This window comes from Strix uralensis, chromosome 4 (genome assembly GCF_047716275.1).
Source record: "Strix uralensis isolate ZFMK-TIS-50842 chromosome 4, bStrUra1, whole genome shotgun sequence".
Lineage (NCBI taxonomy): Eukaryota > Metazoa > Chordata > Aves > Strigiformes > Strigidae > Strix > Strix uralensis.
In genome coordinates, this window is record NC_133975.1 from 66,182,700 (window position 1) to 66,201,010 (window position 18,311).

Below are 18,311 nucleotides of genomic sequence, written 5' to 3' on the forward strand. Positions count from 1 at the left end.
TCCCTCTACAGAGGTGTTCTCAGGGATGGAAATTAAGTCCCATTATAGGATTTAAATACAAGTCTCAGTTCTTGACCCAATCTTGTTTTCAAAAACTCTTACTGACTGGATCATCAAGAACACTAAAGTTTTATCTCAGCTCACAGGTGAAGCCTACGAGAGCACCTTCCTGAAACCAAGGTAAGAATTACTTGAATTTATTTTGACAAAGTTACATCATTCAGATTGCAATTTATATCTCTGACAACTTCAGGAGAACTCTTCAACTTGGATATGTTCCAGAACTGAAATAACTACTAGGAAAAATAATTAGGAGTGAATGAAATTGAAGCTTTCTTCTGCACAAACAAGAAAGTAACATTATCAAAACACAGGGAATTACAAGGGGGCATATCGGCACTAGACCCTAGGGTAGGTGTAGCAGTTGAAGCCATTGTTTTATTATGTTTAGATTGCTTACCATAAAATGACACAACCCTATAAAACCTGATTAAGTCAGCTGCCTGTTTGTTTTCATTTCCTTCTCTTAACGAAAATCATGGAGCTATAAGCGGAGACATACCAGCAAGGAGAAGTCTACATCTCATTCAAGCTTAATTTGAAAATTGTAGCATCTCAGTTAAAGTCCTCTCTCCAGCAGGACGAGGTGAACCTCTACAGCTGAGCATCTGGTTCCTGACATCTTTCACATACATCTCCTATATTTAATGTAGCTAGAGCCAGGAGAGGGTATAGAGACAGTCTGAAAGGAATTCAAGATTGCACTTATGTAGGAGCTTTATGAGATGAGCAAATCAACGGGAAGAAGTGATTTTGGACTGCAAATATTATGAATATATCTGTTTGAAGCTAACATAAACCAGACATTTTTCTAGCTTAATTTTCTGCAAAGCATGAAATATAAATCACAAAAAAGTTTTCTCTAGAGGCAGAATGGTGTCAGGTTTTAAACCCACAAGCAACAGTGGATTTTTCCTAAAAATTATTATTTTAAGACAGCCTGTGGGATCTGAATATTTTTTTTGCCATTTATTACCATGACAATGTCATGTCCTGCAATATTTTTGTTACAGTTTTATGCCTTATAGGCAACTTATTTGACCACGTTTTACACATCCAATTGGCTCTCCCTCCAATTTTTTTTCAGCTTTGCATACTAATGGCAAAAAGAACAGAGTTCAATTTTGACATGAAAACATTCCTGAAATATCCCCCACCTGCTTCAAAACATGTGCTTAGAAAAAAAAAAACAGTTAGCAAATTCTTAGGAGTAGTTCAAATATGGGAAAGTGGCGAGAGGAGAGCGCATTTCAGGAGCGGACTAAACAAGAAGGCTGACATGGAAAGATGACTTCAAGCCATACAGCATATGTTTGCCCCACTTAAAATTAGGCAGTGTACAACAGATTTATAATTTAGCGCATGACTTGAGGCTCAATAAACCTTAGATGAAACTGTTCCACAGGGCTGATTTATGAGAGCATTTTCATGTGCTCTTCAACTAAACCCATGTCTATTTAAAAACAATCCTGTTTCATAAAGTAGTTGCTCTTTGTTCAAGCCTCATGTAAGAGCTCTTTTCACGAAATCTGTGCCTAAGTGTATTGTGTCACAAGACTAGGTATCACAGACTAACAACTGCTTGCAGTATTACAAGCATGTATTTTACATCAGCTCAGCACACAACTTCAAAATGGGTGCAAGGCTTTAAAAAGTACATAATAGACAGGGGATCTGTAGACATCTATATTTAAACATACACAGATATATAAAGCTAGACAAAAACTGCAACTGTGGGAAATCTTTCCAGCAACTGCTGAATATTGCCTACAGAGTCTCAAAAAGCAAGGTATGAGTAGCTTGGACCTGAGAGCATTTCCTACCTATAGACAAGGATGTTAAAGTGGGCGTCTCAGCCTTGCCAGACTGCCTTTTAAAATAAAAAGGTTATCTGAAATGGGAGTTCTCTATTTAAGTCCATTTCCCACTCGGCTAAAGACCAGGCATTGTGTACAATGCGGGGTGGGGCAGCACACCCAGTAGCACCATTAACCCAGATCTGGTTTTCTCCAGGGAAAACAATCCAGCACTCTCAGTCCCAGCTTCTCAGCAAGCAGCTCCTGCACTCATCCTCCCATGTGACTGTTTCGGGGGAAAGTCTCTTCTTCGCAGCAATAACCGCCAGCACACAAAATCCTCCCATTAACACAAAATGTGTGAGAGCAGCTTATATCTTTATTACAGTTTGGAACTTCTCCATTCCTTCAGGCTTCCTACTTTCAAATGCACAGCTTCTAGAGCTGCACGTTTCCCTCCCCATCACCTTCCCAAGCATCTCTGAGATGCTGAAGTCATTCTAAAAGCATCACAACACTCCAGACCACCGACATTAAGATGGGGCCTGAGCCAGGCCAGGCCCCAGCCAAGCATGCAGCACAGAACGTATGCCGGCTCTATCCTTTCTGCTGGGAGGAGGACAGACAATACCTGACCCAGCACAGAGCTCAACTGGCAGAGACAGAAAGCCTGGTTGTATAAAACATTTTGGACATATGTGAAGCAGCCAAGGGAGCTAATGCACTTTCAGCACTTCACAGAGTGCAGTCACAGCATTTCTGATCCAATTCTCGGCATTCTGAAGTGATAAGCGGTTTCACGATATGCTGGTTTCAAAAACATAATCCAGCATAAAGGATATTTTTAACAGGGACGATTTCAGTAATCTGCTTCAACACTCAACCTCACGCACAGCCCATGTGGCACAACTGAGCAGCACAGAACAGCATTAAACTAGCAGGACCTTCCTGAAGTGTGTTTATCACCAAAACCCTCACGCAGCTACGATGTGTGCTGTCCAACTATAGACTGAGGCCTGGAGAAAGTCCATGACAGAAAACCATGAGTATGTCAAGGGTTTTATTTGATTTCTAAATACCAGAGGCCTTGGGGAGACTGGGGGAGAGAGAAAAAAGGAAAAAAAATAATAAAAATCAATCTCTGCAAACTTTACCTGGTTACTAGATGAAAGTCCCAGTAAGATGATGTAATTACTACAAATTAGACAAGTTACTCAAAATTAAGAAGGGATGTGATACCATTTGAGATCACATCAAAAGGAGTGTGATCAGAGCACGCAGCTGTAAAGCTAAAACAAAAGAGGCAAAGTCACCCAATCCAAATGTCAGCATACACACATAATCCCAGCAGAGAAAAGACAACTTTTCCAAAAGTATCGGACAAGCAAGAAAACCAGTGGGCTTTCAGAGATTCAAGGGCTCCAAGCTAACTTCATCCTCACTTGAGTGACAACTGCTTGTCCTGAAGACTTTATAGAGACTGTTCTCAGGAGAGATGAGACAAAATCTCTTCTCAGGAAGGTCACGGGCACCACTCCCAGTGCATGCATAAAATGCTAATTTAATAATAGTCAATCAAAAATAATGCAGACTTGATAACTAGAAATGCAAACAGCCAATTTTCAACTAAACACCCTTTCTGCTGCACTGATAGGGGAAACCCACCAAAACCAACAACAAATAAAAACTAAAACACAAAAATACAAACCAGTGCAAGTTTACTGAAGATGAAGAAACAACATTTCCAGAGAGGAGAGGGAAAAAAAATGCAAAACCAAGTTATTTTAAAGCCATCTGAGAATAAACTGAAATAAAGCAGAACTTCATCACTTCCGCCAATTTAAGCTCCAGTCAGAACAACAGAAGTCAGTCACAGGCCCCAGCACCATGAAACCAGGGAGCAGTTCTCTCTCTCAAGAGCGCGAAGTGCTTAGCAAAATACCTATTATACCAGCACAAGCCCCAGAAGCCAAAGGATGCAGGTTCCTTACGAATGACACCCACAAGGATCATTCAGCAAAAATGTGACTGCAAGTGATGATTCCTTTCTGCACTGTCACAGCAGACTCGCAATCCTGTTCAAGGAGAGCAGTCTGCGGTGCCTTCTAAGGGCTATGATCAGGCTGTTGGGACAACACCACGTATGTTTGATCCCTGGCTGTCATTAACCAGACTTACAGCCACATGCAGGGAAACTTTTCTGCTACTCAAAATTTCATGTCGTGATATCAGAGGGGCAGGTTTGTATATGGTTTTGCCAATATTATCAGACAAAGGAAACAGCTGTCATGGAGTACCAACGGCCATTGGGATCAAAGATAGTCTGGGGGAACCTCACTTCCATGTCTACTAGCCACACAAAAGAGTTCATCTACACATTCCCTCTCTTGACAGCACCTGAGAAGAAAGCACATGGAGATTTTGTACACTTCTCAGTAAAACTCCCTGGGGTGGGCAATAGCGAGCAGGTCATCAGGGTGCGGAGCAAAGCACTACCTTCGGACGCCCCTTGCTCTTCCACGTATTCAGCTGATAGAGTGATGAGAGTAATGCACTGCAGTGACCGACCTACCACCTTGACTTCGAAGCGTGATGCCAGTGAAGAGCAGACCAAGCCCGTGATCTTTAAACTCGGACCTGCAGACTAGCAATTAGCCATTAGTAAGAGTTTGGCCCAGATCAGGCAGGGGCACATGATTGCGTTTTTGCTGCATTAGTCAGCGAACAAAGTGATACGGGCTCTTTAGCCACCAGGACACCAACTTAAACAGGAGGAACATGACACAGCATAAAAGCAGAGTGGTATAAGCAGACAACACATGATCCTGCATAAAGTCGATCCATTTAGAAATGTTAAACTCACTTTACCAGCAAAATGAGTTTGCTACTGGATTGGCATTTTGCTTCATGGGAGAGTCATGTTCTTAATTTGGTTCTAAGTGCCCTAAAGCTGGATTTACTGTATCCTCCAACCACAGCCAAGAACGCATAACTGAACTGCTGAGCAGGCAACTCCCAAGTTTTAACAAGACTGTCCTCTAGTTGACATCCATTTAAGGGCAGCCCAAAATAGACTTACTCATATCAGCCTAAAACAAGACTGAGAACAAAACAATAACCCAAGAGCTGAGAAGTAGTTTCTTGCCAGAAAGTGTTCATAGCTACTTCTTATGAACTCCTTTCTATTGACCCATTGCCATGGAAGAACAACTTGTGGGCAAAAAAACTGGTAGGAGCAGAGTGATGCTGATAAACAGTGCTGTTGCAGCAGGTGCTGGGTCCTCCAAAGTACCCTAAAAACTAGTGTAATGACTAAAGAGCTTCTCCAGAAGACCAAGCAGATTTCTGGATGAGAAAATGGGACTTTAGCATAGGTATTTCTTTTGGACAATGTCTGGAAAACCTCATCCACTCTAGGAATGGACTTTGAAAAAAATCTTTCTTCTGGATAGAGACTGTCTAAAAAATTAAGACCAATTTACCAAAGGAAGGTTACTCATGTTACTCAGACTCCTATAGCACTTTTACAGCCACTCAAGCAAGTTTGTCACCAGAATGAGTTCCTCTCCCTGTATCAGTAGCTGGCTCCTTCTGACTCCAATAACATGAGCATCAGTCCATAAACATGAACTTCCCTGACGTCCCTAAATCGTTCTCTTCGGAAAGGAGAGATTTCCCAGGTTCCTTTATCAGTGAGGGTTTCAAGCCATGGCATTTTAACACAAACAAGATCTATAAAAAAATATTTTATAGTTCCTTCATTCTCTTTCTTCTTCTTCCTGGTCTGTAAAATAAGAGTTCCTGCTTCTGCTTTATGAACTATAAACTCAAAAGCACCCCCAAGAGCCACAGTTAATGTTAACACACTACACATGATATACAGCCTACAACAAAACAATGTGTGGGTTGCACATGAGCATGAGAATTAGTGTGTGGTGCCCATGGCAGTCAAGTTAGGAAAGTAACGGGCCAGGAATTGCGCGCTAAGGTCTGATACACAAGCACGTTGGACCAGTCTTATTTACTCATGTTAATCACCCACTGCTGCTTTCATCCTCTTTTTCATGTGCATCTGCCTAAAAAACTGGAGGCAGCCATTCTTTGGGAAGTAACCTCAGAAAAATAACTTTCTATAATAGGCTCGCAACAGGTATTTTGCTTTGTTAATATATATTCATAAAAGCACAACAGGATAAAGCAACTTTTAACACTCCCTTTTAGGCTGTCAGGGCCAAGGAAACGTTTTACTGACCTACTGATTTTTTAAAAAATAATAATAATAAATAAAAGACGAAATTAAGTTCTGCAGTTTAGCCTATGAGGTGTGGCCACAAAGCAAGCCAACATGTCTGGTGATGGAGAGAGCAATGCAAGGCAACACATGTGGTCAGCACCCATTGAGCATAAACTTGCTCAACTGAGTCACCACCTGGCCTCTCCATAGCTGTTCCTATTCATCCTCAACAGACATCCTTCCAACCAGTATTCCTGGGTACTGTACTTACACAACTTGGTGCCTGCAAATTTCACCAGTCACCTTTAACTAGAAATCTCCGTTCCGGAAGAGGGTACAACGGTGGCCAACTCCAGCTAATTTTCAACAGGAGTTTGGATATGAAGCTGCCTTTTGTCCTTTTGGTGATAAGGGCCTCATTAAGCAAAAGAGATAAAAGGTACTCCTGCCGAGTCACACACATCTTAACCATCAGCTGCAGGCACTTTCTTAAATACAGGCTATTACTGAACCCAGCTTGTAAATCTTCATGTAATCATACATTTCTTGGAGACACCTGTTAACAACGACCAGCTTTATGCCCAGCACCTAACTGCAGATGGCTGTTTAAAGGTAAAAGGAAAATAGTCAACGGCAATATTAAATCCCAGTTATCTGCACCCATTATCTTGCATTTTTTATTGCTAAGTGGAATGACTGGTCTGGGAACAGAGCCAGAAAAGTTGAGCTGATACCACAGTTCAAGACTTCACAGACATTAATGAGAATTTCAAATTAAGGGTCATACCCAGAAGCATACTGACCTCTTCATGAAAAACACTAGGTACCTTCACTCAGTTACATGTCAAGCCTCCCCAGGAAAATACTCAGCTGTCTGTAATCCAAGGCATTATTGTACCAGGTATAATTAACACAATGGTGTCTTATCCATCATTTGGAATTAAAAAGGCAGAAACAGGTTCAATAAAGATGGCTTCATTTATAGAAGAGTAATTACAGAACCTTTTAGAATTCACAGAAATCTCTATGCACTCCCTCATTTCTCCACTGCTGAAGGCTCAGAGGACATTCAGGTTACTTGCCGGGAGATATATTTTGAGCACAATGAGCTTAAGTTGGTTTTGCAATGCTTTTTAATAAATTAAGTTGTATACCTAATGTTCAGTGAACTGCACTGGCTCTGGGCTCTTCTAGCTTGATCTTTAATTCGAGTAATTATTTTAAAAGCAGAAGACATGATCTCCCTTTATTCAGCGTCTGGAGAAGTTTCTGACACTGTAAGATACAGTCGGGGCTTCCACAGAGTTGTTTTGTGTATTCCATTTCAACAAAAATTATACATTGCATTTTTGGCAAAGGGAAGAGGTGGGTGATCCAAACTTATGAAATGCGGAGGTTTTTCTTTTGCAGCAATTCCTGCTGTTTCACTGTTTTATTCACAGGTCCAGAGCGTCCATCCCATGTTATAGTATGATGATCACAGTTACATGCCCACTCCATTAATTTATACTGTAAATAGGAATAAGCCATGAAACTGAGCAGTCAGAGCATCATGGTTGCAGTTCAGTGCCCACAATAGTCAAGGAAGGGTGCCTGGGCTTGCCTACATTGTCAGTGAAGCACGGGCCCAAGCCTACGCTCAAGCCCAGACTTGCTCACATTCTTTCCATGCTAGCAGGCTCCCAGGCTTAGCTTCAGAGCACTGCTAAGGTGGAAAATTCACGGCCCACCACAAAGCCCAGCAGACCCAACTTTTCCTTCTCGCCACTGGACGCTAGCAAGATCCCACATTCATGCTAGTACTCTCCAGTGCAGCAGCAGGAATCGCAAGGCCGTCTCAGCAGGCGCACAGGCGCACCCTGGGCAAACCACAAGGCTTTGAGCCAGGGGAGCTCTGAGCCACCGGGCTTCACACACTAGAGCCTCCTGGCAGAACCGTGCTTCAAGCACAATAGCCACATTGCCAGGGACAAGACAGCTTCAGGTAGTACAGATCCCTGCAGCAGCCCACTCAGACTATTGCTCTCAGTCACGTGACCAAGTGACACGAGTCATCTACTGAACTTCATCGGGTACTCAGCCTTCATTTTGCATTCAAGGCTTAGCTAAATTTTCTTCAGTTGGTTCTTAGATGTTCATCCACGTAACACACTATTTAAGACAGCACTCTATCTTTTTGAATGGTTCTATTTTCAGTTTAAATGTTTCACAAAACTTTATTTTAGTTCTTTTTATAGTTACACAAGCTATCTACATTAACCAGAGCAAAGCATCAGGCAGATTAATGCCCTAATCGAAGGAAGCCTTTTTCAAATTCAAAACATAAAAAAGGCACATACTCACCTTTTCGTCTATTAAGCTAACCCAAAACACTTCTTTTGTCTGACATGAGAGATCATATTCAGGACTCTGATTTACCCCAATAAGGTGTCAAAATCCAATTCCCTAGGCATGGTTAAGTGTAACACACACCATTCGCTGAAGGCCACGGAAGGCATTCTCTAAGCTTGGTTGACATGGAAGGCAAACGCTGGGGAAGACACACTGCCTTTCCTTCTAAAACCCAACTGCGGCTTTTCAATATATAAACTGATCACTTACCATTTAAAAAAAAAAAGGTAGAAAACGTTGAATACTATTTTATCCTGAGTGAGAAGTATATACATAGTTTTGGGAAAATCTCTGCATATATCACATTCCCGCAAGAGTACTTTTTGCTCTTAAGCGAGAATAATCTTTTCTTTCCAAGCACATTTTGGCGATGTATGTGTCAGTAATACACTGGAGACAAACTCATTCTGAAATGGAAAGCATTTAAAGTTAACACTCTGCTAACAACAGCTGTCTATTCAAGATGTTTTTTCAACAAAACTAGTGATGTCATCTGACAGGGCTACAGGTGAACTGTGAGTGAAAACACAACCTAGGCAGTTGGACTAGATGATTGTTATAGGTCCCTTCCAACTAAAATATTCTTTCCTAAATAAATATTTTATTCTACAACTTTTCTCTAACAGCACCCTTCAAGTCCCTATCAAAGATGCACTGAAGACTTTGCACTGGTCTTCAATTGATTTCCAACCCCACCCTGCAGGCAGCTTACCGCTGCAATCTAGACTTTGTTCCTACAGCCCTCCGGCCCCGCTCCATCAGTTCTCTCCAGTCACTGTACTATCTCACCATGCGTTTCTCCTGTTTGTACCGTACTCACACAGGACTCAGCCCAGCACAGCGCTTCGGCATGGCCTTAAAGGTCAATCGGTTGAATTGCTTCAAGGCCAGAAGTCACCTGTGCTCAAGTGCTTTGCAGGATTAAGGCAACAGTCCCACAAAAGCGAACATCCCATGAACTGTAAGAAAGGTACCAGAATAGGAGCCCACCATACCGTCAGCAGCAATGTAACCCATGCTGTTGCACTCCGACAGCACAGCTCTGGATTTCCAAGCTTTCCCTATGCACCAATACAGATGCTCACTGCACTGAAACCCCATTCACCTCAGTGCCTTTTTGAGCTTACCTATCATCAGGATTACAAAGGCATCTGGCACTGCTTCCGTTGAACGTCACATTCATACTTCGCCCAGGACAATGCTCCTCAAACTTAGTTGTTAGTCACAAACCCCAGCCTAATAGATCATGAGATGTTAAACAATTTATGTGGAACTACGCCCAGGGCACTACACACTGTATTGTTGTGCCATTAAGGCTTTGGAACGAAGCTTCTTTGGGGACAGAAGAGAACAAAGTACCCATCTATTTTTTCATTGCCATTATTGTTTCTGCCTAGAAAGACACAGGCTGGTCTGCTGAACAGGGCTACTGTTCTTTAACTGTGCTGTTTGTCTGCTGAATGCAGGAGCTGTCAGACGTGGAAGTGGTATCAGTCTACTCAAATACAGTAAGAATTGGGGCAAAATCCCCTTCATGATCACCAAATTTGCCAACTATGAGACCTAAGCAAAATTTGCGTGCACAGTTCCCGTATACAAGATGTACACTTTCATTCAATTCCAGTGCAACAAAGTAGGCTTAAAATGCTCAAACACTACTTTTCCTTGAGCGACCAAGCAACTCTTTCCCAACCTCATTCTAAGCACAGAGTCTTCTCATATTTAGCAACCTTGATGAAAGATCTTTACGCTTACGTATAAGGGTTGACAATGTGTCTGAAGCGTTAAATAGTCACGGGTACAATGAAAGCAGTTAACTTTTGCAACCTTCTGTTCAAGGTTAAGAGTTGACATTAGAGACTCAGTAAGCCTTCAAGAGGCGATGAAAATTAAGTAAAAACTTTAAAAAAAACTTAAGGTGAAAATAATCTTCAAGTTGCACACACCATTGAAAAAGATAGGCAAGTTCTGTTTCTGCACCTACTACACAAAATAGACAAAACATGAACATTTTAGTAAAGATGATCACTTGACACTCAAGACTGCAGTTGTCATCTCTGACTTAAGATTACACATCCACATAGTCATCAAAATGAAAAAGTTTGCATGTTTTGCTCAGAAAACAGCAGCAGAAAAAGATAAAATATATCACAGAAGTCAATTTTAAGTGAAAAAAGTGAAAAATTTCTTGCACCTGCAAACCCACTAGGATTTCTTGCATAATACCAGCTCATTGTGATAACTTGTAAAAGAAAGCAGAATTAAATCTCCACTGGGGAACAATCACATAAAATTTTAGCCTGTTTCATTAATTCCACAGATTAGCAGCAGTCACCTTTCACAGGTTAAAAAAAAAAAGGTACCATTCCCACCATGGCCCCCCATAATTCTGAGTGCAGTTTTGCACCCACAGTTATTTGTGTCCATAGCTGGGCAGATCACGGAAATATCCAAGTTCCAGATCTAGCGGTAGAAACACTCAGATGAAAAAACAAAAGTTCAAAACCACCCTCAAAAAAAAATGTAGCAAAGAAATCTGTAGGCAATGGAAATGAAAATAATAACCAAGTAATCTGAAAAAGCAGTCCCTGAAATATGTCTAAAAAGGAGCAACACAGACAAACCTGCTCCAATTTATAAAGAAACGCAATTTGTTTCAGTCTCTGGCCGGATCCAAGCTTTTCTCCTTGAAGAAACCCAGACAAAATATTCATACAGACCATACCTTGCAGGAGTAGTTTGTTTACAAGTTTGTTCATCAAGCCAACATTTTATATTTCAGAATATTTTTAAATATTTTCATTTATTATGGTAACATTAGAATTGAATGAAGCAATTTTTATAATTAGCATTAATAACAGAATAAAGTGATTTTAGTAATCCTCCGTCTTAAAAGAAGCCATTCAAATGATTCCCACCACCACCAAGTCCAATTTTTCAAGACTCACCCTGAGATGTGAGAGGTATGGATCAGTACTTATGGAAGGACAATTAAGGCTTATTTCAAGTCAGACTTAATACAAACCATTTAGCAAGCACATGTTATATAGTAGCAAAATAGAAATATGACTCTGTTGCCCTGTAAATGTAGTTATATAATAAAGCTAGGATTCAAAATGCTGTGACTTGGAAGATTCCCCCTCCCAAAGGATTTCCTTAGGAGTAGTAAGTACATAGATTAGCCATATTCTCTCTCTCTTCACACACATGTGTATATATATAAATAATTCACACACATTAAAAAAAAAAAAAAAATCCCCCTTCAGTCTTTGTTTTACTTTGCAGCAGAATTAGCTCTGCTAACAGCACACATTTCTGGAATTCAGATGCTGAAAGTTCATTTGAGCCACAAATTGAAAGGATTCCGATTTTGGTGAAGCCAAATCATCTCTTCTGACTTTTCTGATGAGAAAATCTGTTAAAAATAGCGCCATTTGCGATTTCCTCCGATGTGCTCAGAAGGATCAGTCATACACAAACAGTATGGATCACGGTCCCCTATTGCATGCTATGAGTCCTGCTCTCCTTTTGCTTACACGGCTGTAAATTTGGACAGAAATACACAATTCCAAAACAAACAGAACTGGATGCCAAGAACTGAGATGTAGGTTTCTCTGATTTTCTGCTTTTTCTCCCATGAAACTCATGCAAATTCTCCCCACTGACAGTCCTTGTGGCAACTTCAAAAGTTCCTTATGTGAAAAACTAGTAATTGCAGGAGAGTAATTCAAAGACATTTCTATCTCTTCAGTTAATGCAATTAGGCAATTGAAAAACAAGCGGACAAATGATACAGTGGGGCTTCCCAGCTCAGGAGGTCACTGTGCAGACACTCAGTTTAGCAAAACCCAACCCAATGGGTAGCTTGCATCCTCCTAGACCCCGGAAGGCTTGTGCACAGTCCTGTACTCAATGCTTTTATTTCATAGGAGTTATTTTCATCAGAACTAACATCATGCACTAATTTTCAAGGCTTAACAGTTAACTCCCCATCATAGTATCTTTGAGCTCCATCTCCATGCAAGCTTTTACCGGACAACTACAGCCACTCCTTGAAGCCACTATTCGATATTGAGTCATCAAGGTCTAGAGAGACGATGGTAGAGATCTACTGGAGAGCAAGCACTCCAACATGTTTAACCAAGTAAGTATTTTAAAAGTTCTGTAGCTTTTTACTTATGCCACACACTGTTTTATCACCCAATTATGGGTGCCCTAATTGTCTTCAGCACTGTCCAACACCAATAAAAAGCATTCCTGCCACAAACTGCATACAACCCTGAGCAAACTCAGTAGAAACAAGATGCTACGGTAACTCAAAAGTTCAAGGGCATTGCTTTGAATGGTTGTAGGACTTCACCGCAACCTTGATAATTTTATTGCTGTGTTGTCAAGCCACACAGTGAAATGTAGTTAAGAAAAAGACCTCTGCCTCTCCATTCAAGTTCTGTTATTTAGAGGGAGCACAAAAGAGAAGCTTTCCTTCCACCAGAAGCAGCACAATAACACAGAGACACACTCCTTTATCAGTATTAACCGTAAACTGCTATTACTGGATTTTCAAAGAGCACTCCCTTTTGAGCCTTCTAAATGGATTTGAAGCCGGAAGCAGCTAATTGACTTTGAACGAGAAAACCTGATAGTAGTTATCACAACCCTTTTAATTTCCTCAAAGCAAGAGTTCAAATTCTATATCTAATGCACAAAGAAAATACGTGAAAGGCAGGTCACTGGAGCCTGACAAGGATGCTATCTCACTGAGGCAGTGAAGTCATTTTTACCAGCACCGCAGAGGAAACGACCCAATGCCACAGCACCAGAGTTAGCATGCTGTTAACACCGTTTTTAACAAGGTATCCTTAAACCCAGCCTAAAGCTGGTGCTCCCAATCCATAAGAAGGAATTCCAGCGCAAACCAGTAAAAGCTATGCTGTTTTTGATAGGGACACATATAACAATGTAATAGCATAAAATTATAAAAAAACTAAATTAAAAAAATAAAAATCAGAAGACTAGCAAATCCACACTAACAGACCAGCACATAGGCACACAGGAGCATTACTTTCTGTACCCACAGGAATAAGCGTTTTCATGCATACACCTTCCCAAAGCAGCTATTTCATCCAGTATATATTTGCTCAATCAAGGCAACACCTTGCCTTTGCAATTCCTTCTCTCCATCAGGACAGCATCTCCAACTCTAAGAACTGCTACCTGAAAACAGCTGTTTGCAGACTTAAGCAGAAAAATAAATAGAAGTATTCTCTTTACTTTCTCACACAGTAATTTCCATTCACAACCTTGCCCAGAACACCTTCCAGCTTGTTATTTATTATGGATCTTCAAGCTGGTGGTGCAGTTAAAAAATCTTTCAGACAGAAACACAAACAGCTTCTCCAGCACTGCTAGAAGTACACTTGTGTACGGGAGCAAGGCACCCTCTCCAATAAGTAGATGGATCAGAGAACAAGGAGTTGCAGATTTTCCTTTCTCATGGCAATGTTCTTCTTTGAACTGCACTTTGTGCACAAATTGAATCTTTTCTTATCAAGGTAAGACATCAGTGACCGAACCATTTGCCCTGCACCCACAGCAGGACTGTGAAAGCGCATTTTGAAAGCTCCTCTACAGAACTCCTTTTAAAAACCTACCATGAGGAATACCACAGTACAACACCAGTACATGAGGATGCTTTCTGACTGCAGAGAAGTTTCAAGATTTAAAATTGTAATGTGGAAGTTTAAAGGAAAAATCTTGACAGTTATGAGCTACAGAAAAACCTGCTGGACCTCGCAGGGAGCTGAATGGCTGCGTACAGGGTGTTAACTCACTAGGAATGCCCTGTGCACACAAATGAAAACTTCATCCCTCCTCACCCCAGCTGAAAAAAAGAAAAAAAGCCAAAGTATAATTCCTTCTCACCCCTCTCTCAACTCTGGACAGCAGCAACACACCACACTGCCAGTTCCTCTCAGGCTATTGGTCATTCCCCTACAGTTGCCAGCCCCTTGAAATCTTGGAAGTGCAGCTTAGAGTAGCCTCTTCCTTAAAGTCCAGCCCCTGCTTTCACAAATGTGAAATTTCACACCCTGCAGGAGTGAAGGATAAGTTACAAGCAAATCCTTCCCATGGTATTTTATTTGAAACTTAAAAGTCTGGGTTTTACTTCACATTTGCATCGGGGGGGGGTGGGGGAAATCACAGAAAAAGCATCACTGCAGACTGTACTAACATGCACCCTTCAGATCATACTGACACTCACAGGCAGGTGAAGTTACTGGGAACTGAAGACACTGGCTGAAATAAAGCCTTGCAAAACTGAACTCTACGATCTTCTGACATGACGGAAGTCACCATGAAAGGTCTTTAAGCACTTGCTTCAGCACTGAATGGCAGGCAAGAGAAGGAAGGACACAGACTGTGACAAATCAGTTCACATACATGCAAGCATGTGAAGAAGCACACACACAGAGGCAAACAACTCCATTTAATTAATCATTCTGCATGTGATTGGAAACTATTACAACAAAATTAAGTGAAATAGTTGTTGGGGTTTGGGAGCCTTAAGTGTTAGGGGGTTTTTTTGGTTGGGGGGGTGGGGGGTGTCTCTGTATCTTGCTCTTAATGCACAATTTCCTTTTGATTATCAACCAAAAAAAGAACCATCCATATTCCCGAAGACTATCACATTAGCAGTTAGTTAAGTAGCAAATTCTATTCCCACACACAATATGAAACTCTGCAGATTTTGTTAAATCCAGCCAGCCAAGTTTCTTCCTTTTTTTTTTTTTTTAAATGGAAAATACGTACATTTCAGGAATAACCAGAACAGTAAACCCTCTAAGTAGCCAGCAGCCTAAGCACAAAGTCACATTTAGTCGTACAGTAAATTGTACCTCCCTGAAACGAAAGAGAGCAAGTATCCATCACAGTATGGTTTGGGTCACAAGATTTAAGATCATCTAGCTGCAACTCTCCTGCCATGGGCAGGGACACCTTGCACTAAACCAGGTTGCTCAAAGCCCCGTCCAACCTGGCCTGGAACACTGCCAGGGAGGGGGCAGCCACAGCTTCTCTGGGCAACCTGTGCCAGTGTCTCACCACCCTCACAGGGAAGAATCTCTTCCTGGTATCTAATGTAAATCTCTTTCAGTTTAGAACTGTTGCCACTCATCCTACCCCTACACCCCCTGATAAGGAGCCCCTCCCCATCTTTCCTGTAGCCCTCTTTAAGTACTGGAAGGCCGCTATAAGGTCTCCCCAGAGCCTTCTCTTCTCCAGGCTGAACAACCCCAACTCTCTCAGCCTGTCCTCATAAGGGAGGTGCTCCAGCCCCTGATCATCTTTGTGGTCTATGGATCCACTCGAGCAGGTCGTGGAGCAGTTCTGTGACGGAGCTGTTGCTGTTTGGATGCGCCCTAGGACCCAACCTTGCTGTTATTCATGAACTTGAGTTTACTTGCAGGCACAGCTCTGTGGGAGGATTGAACAGAGCCACGCTCTCCTCGGAGCACAGAGCCTGGCTCTTTTTCCCACATCGTGCAATACCAGGAAGCTCTATGCACCAGCTCCTCCTGAATGCAAGTATGAAAAGGATGCGCTCCTAACAAAGGGGAAATCCTATAATGTTAAAAAAAAACCCCAAAACAACAACAAAAAACCCAAAGGTATGTGAACAAAAGGATGATTAAATCCTCAATTCCATGTTTGCTCTCGAGCAGAGCAGCTCTGGACTGCAGTGGTTAGCAGGAAGCTCACTGAAGGGAAAACAAGCAGCAAGGAGCTTGTCTCAGCGAAGAAAATATCCCCATACAGCCACAGACTAGGTAGAACACTGAAAACTTGAGAGGAAATGGGATTTCCTTGAACCAGCTACTGCTGACAACTTACTGAGGTGAAGATAACTTGAAAGCATAACAAAAAGTTAAAACACCGGAAAAAAGTTACCACCAACTAAGAAGGGCTGGACAAAAGCACCTCTAGAGACAAATCCCCGGGGAGCGGGAATCTCCGCGGCTGAGAGAGCTGTGGGTACTTCCACCTCCGCGGGCCCACGCCACGGCGGAGCGCGACGCTCCCCGCAGCCGGGCGGCGACAAGGCTCCGGGGGCCGCCGGTTCCCGCACGCCCAGCCCCGGCCGGGCTGCCCGCCGGGAGGGCCGGGAAGCAGCCGGAGGCACCGGCTCAGCGGGAGAGAGGGAGGCGGGCGGCCGGGCAGGTGCACCCAGCCCCCGCCGAGCCCCCCGTGCCCCCCCTCCCCCGGCCCCGCGGCCGCGCTCACCTCCGGGGCTCGGGCTTGCGGCGCTCCTCCAGCTTGGCGGCGGGCGGGGGCCTCAGCGGGCTGAGGGCGAGGGCGGCGGCGGGGCGGCTTCAGCAGGCGGTGCGGGGCATGGCCGCCCGTCTCTACCTGTCCGTCGGTCTGCCGGCGCACACGCACCCGCCTCGCTACCCGCTGTCGGCCCGGGCTGAGGGAGCCGGCGGGCCCGGGGAGCGGAGCGCCGGCGGCGGCGGGGCCGAGCGGCGAGGCGGAGCGGCTGTGCTGGCGGCGCCCGCCCCGGCCCCGCATTTAAAGCCAGCCGCAGGCTCGGACGTCCCCTCGCCCGCTCCCATCCCGTCCCATCCCAGCCCCCGCTCCCCTCCCCGGTCGCTCGGCCGCCGCTCGGCGTCACGGGGCCCCGCGGCGGGGGAGGCCGGAGGAGGAGTCTTGAGGGGACCGGGGCTGCCGGCGCTGAGCGCTCGCCCGCCTTCCCCGCCCCGAGCCCCCGCCGGGGCAGGTGCTCCCTGGGGCGGCCGCGGGGCGAAGCGGCGAGCTGGCCCCGCTGGAACCTCACACGCCCCCCCGCTCCCTGCCCGCACAATGCTCCCCGAAAGCCGCCTCACGTCACTTTTTCCGTCAGTTCTGCACTTGCCGGCTGGCTTTTTATAGCTACCCCTCCAACCGCCGCTTGCCAAGGGCCCGGGCCCCGGCCCCCCGCTGCCCAGGAGGGACCAAGCTGCCACCCCACAGATCCCGGTGGTGGAGGCTGTCGCCTGTGACACAGGGATGTCACAGCAGGGAAAGAGGAGCAGGTCCCCCGAACATCAGTCCGTCAGGTCGTTATAACCTTGCAAGGAAATAATTTCTTACACGGTGCTCCTCTCTTCCAGCGTGACAAGGCTCACCTAGCACCAGCCACTCTTTGCTGCCCACAGCTGTAGTCTTTGTCCCCCCTCCTCTCTCAACACACACACACACTTCTATTGACACTAATTACCCTTCAAAAAGTTTGTTCCAGGCTGGTGGTGGAAGAGAGTACTAACGCCAGCATCCCAAATCTTGTTCAGTAAGCTGCGGCTCTTGTGCTCAGCTTTCCTGTCCAGGCCAAGGTGACGAGATCCGTAAAATATTTTTAAACAACAGAGCTCTGCAAATGGCTCACAAGTAACATGGCAGAACAGCAATCCATCAGCGGAAAGGACATGGACGCTCAGGGGAACAAAGGAGACTATTGTAGTTCTGCAGAGGAAAAACTCCACTTCTTGGGCAGAGTTTAGGGTTACCACACAGCAACTGCCTCTTCGGCTACTCCTCAGCTACCAAGCTCCACTTCTGCCACCCGTCCAAATTCTGTATTAGGGAATAATACGCAAATCCAATGGACAGACAAAAAAGCAGCAGCAGCAGCAACCACAGCACTTGCAGACTGGAGTGAGAGCACTGCAGAAGCCATCACCCTGCTGAATTCTCCCCCTCCCTTCTGCTGCTGTCACCTTTGCGCTTTCCCGAGCCCTGGAAAACAGGTAATTGTCTTTAAGCCACTGTCCTCTCACACGCTTTTTCATGTTTTCCTG

At 44.0% G+C, this 18,311-nt stretch overlaps 1 protein-coding gene across 5 annotated transcripts in view; it reads right to left on the bottom strand.

Annotated features, from left to right (window-relative positions):
- The window catches only part of SLC4A4 (solute carrier family 4 member 4), a 235,620-nt gene that overhangs the window by 170,951 nt on the left and 46,358 nt on the right, over positions 1-18,311 (bottom strand). The window contains exon 1 of one of the 5 annotated variants that reach the window (XM_074867031.1): positions 16,762-17,067. The exons of 1 other annotated variant lie outside the window; for it this stretch is intronic. The gene's annotated coding sequence lies outside the window, so the exon portion shown is untranslated. Of the gene's footprint in view, positions 1-16,761; positions 17,068-18,311 lie in introns of those variants that run through there. 3 more of the 5 variants (XM_074867029.1, XM_074867033.1, XM_074867032.1) reach the window with 3 other exon arrangements.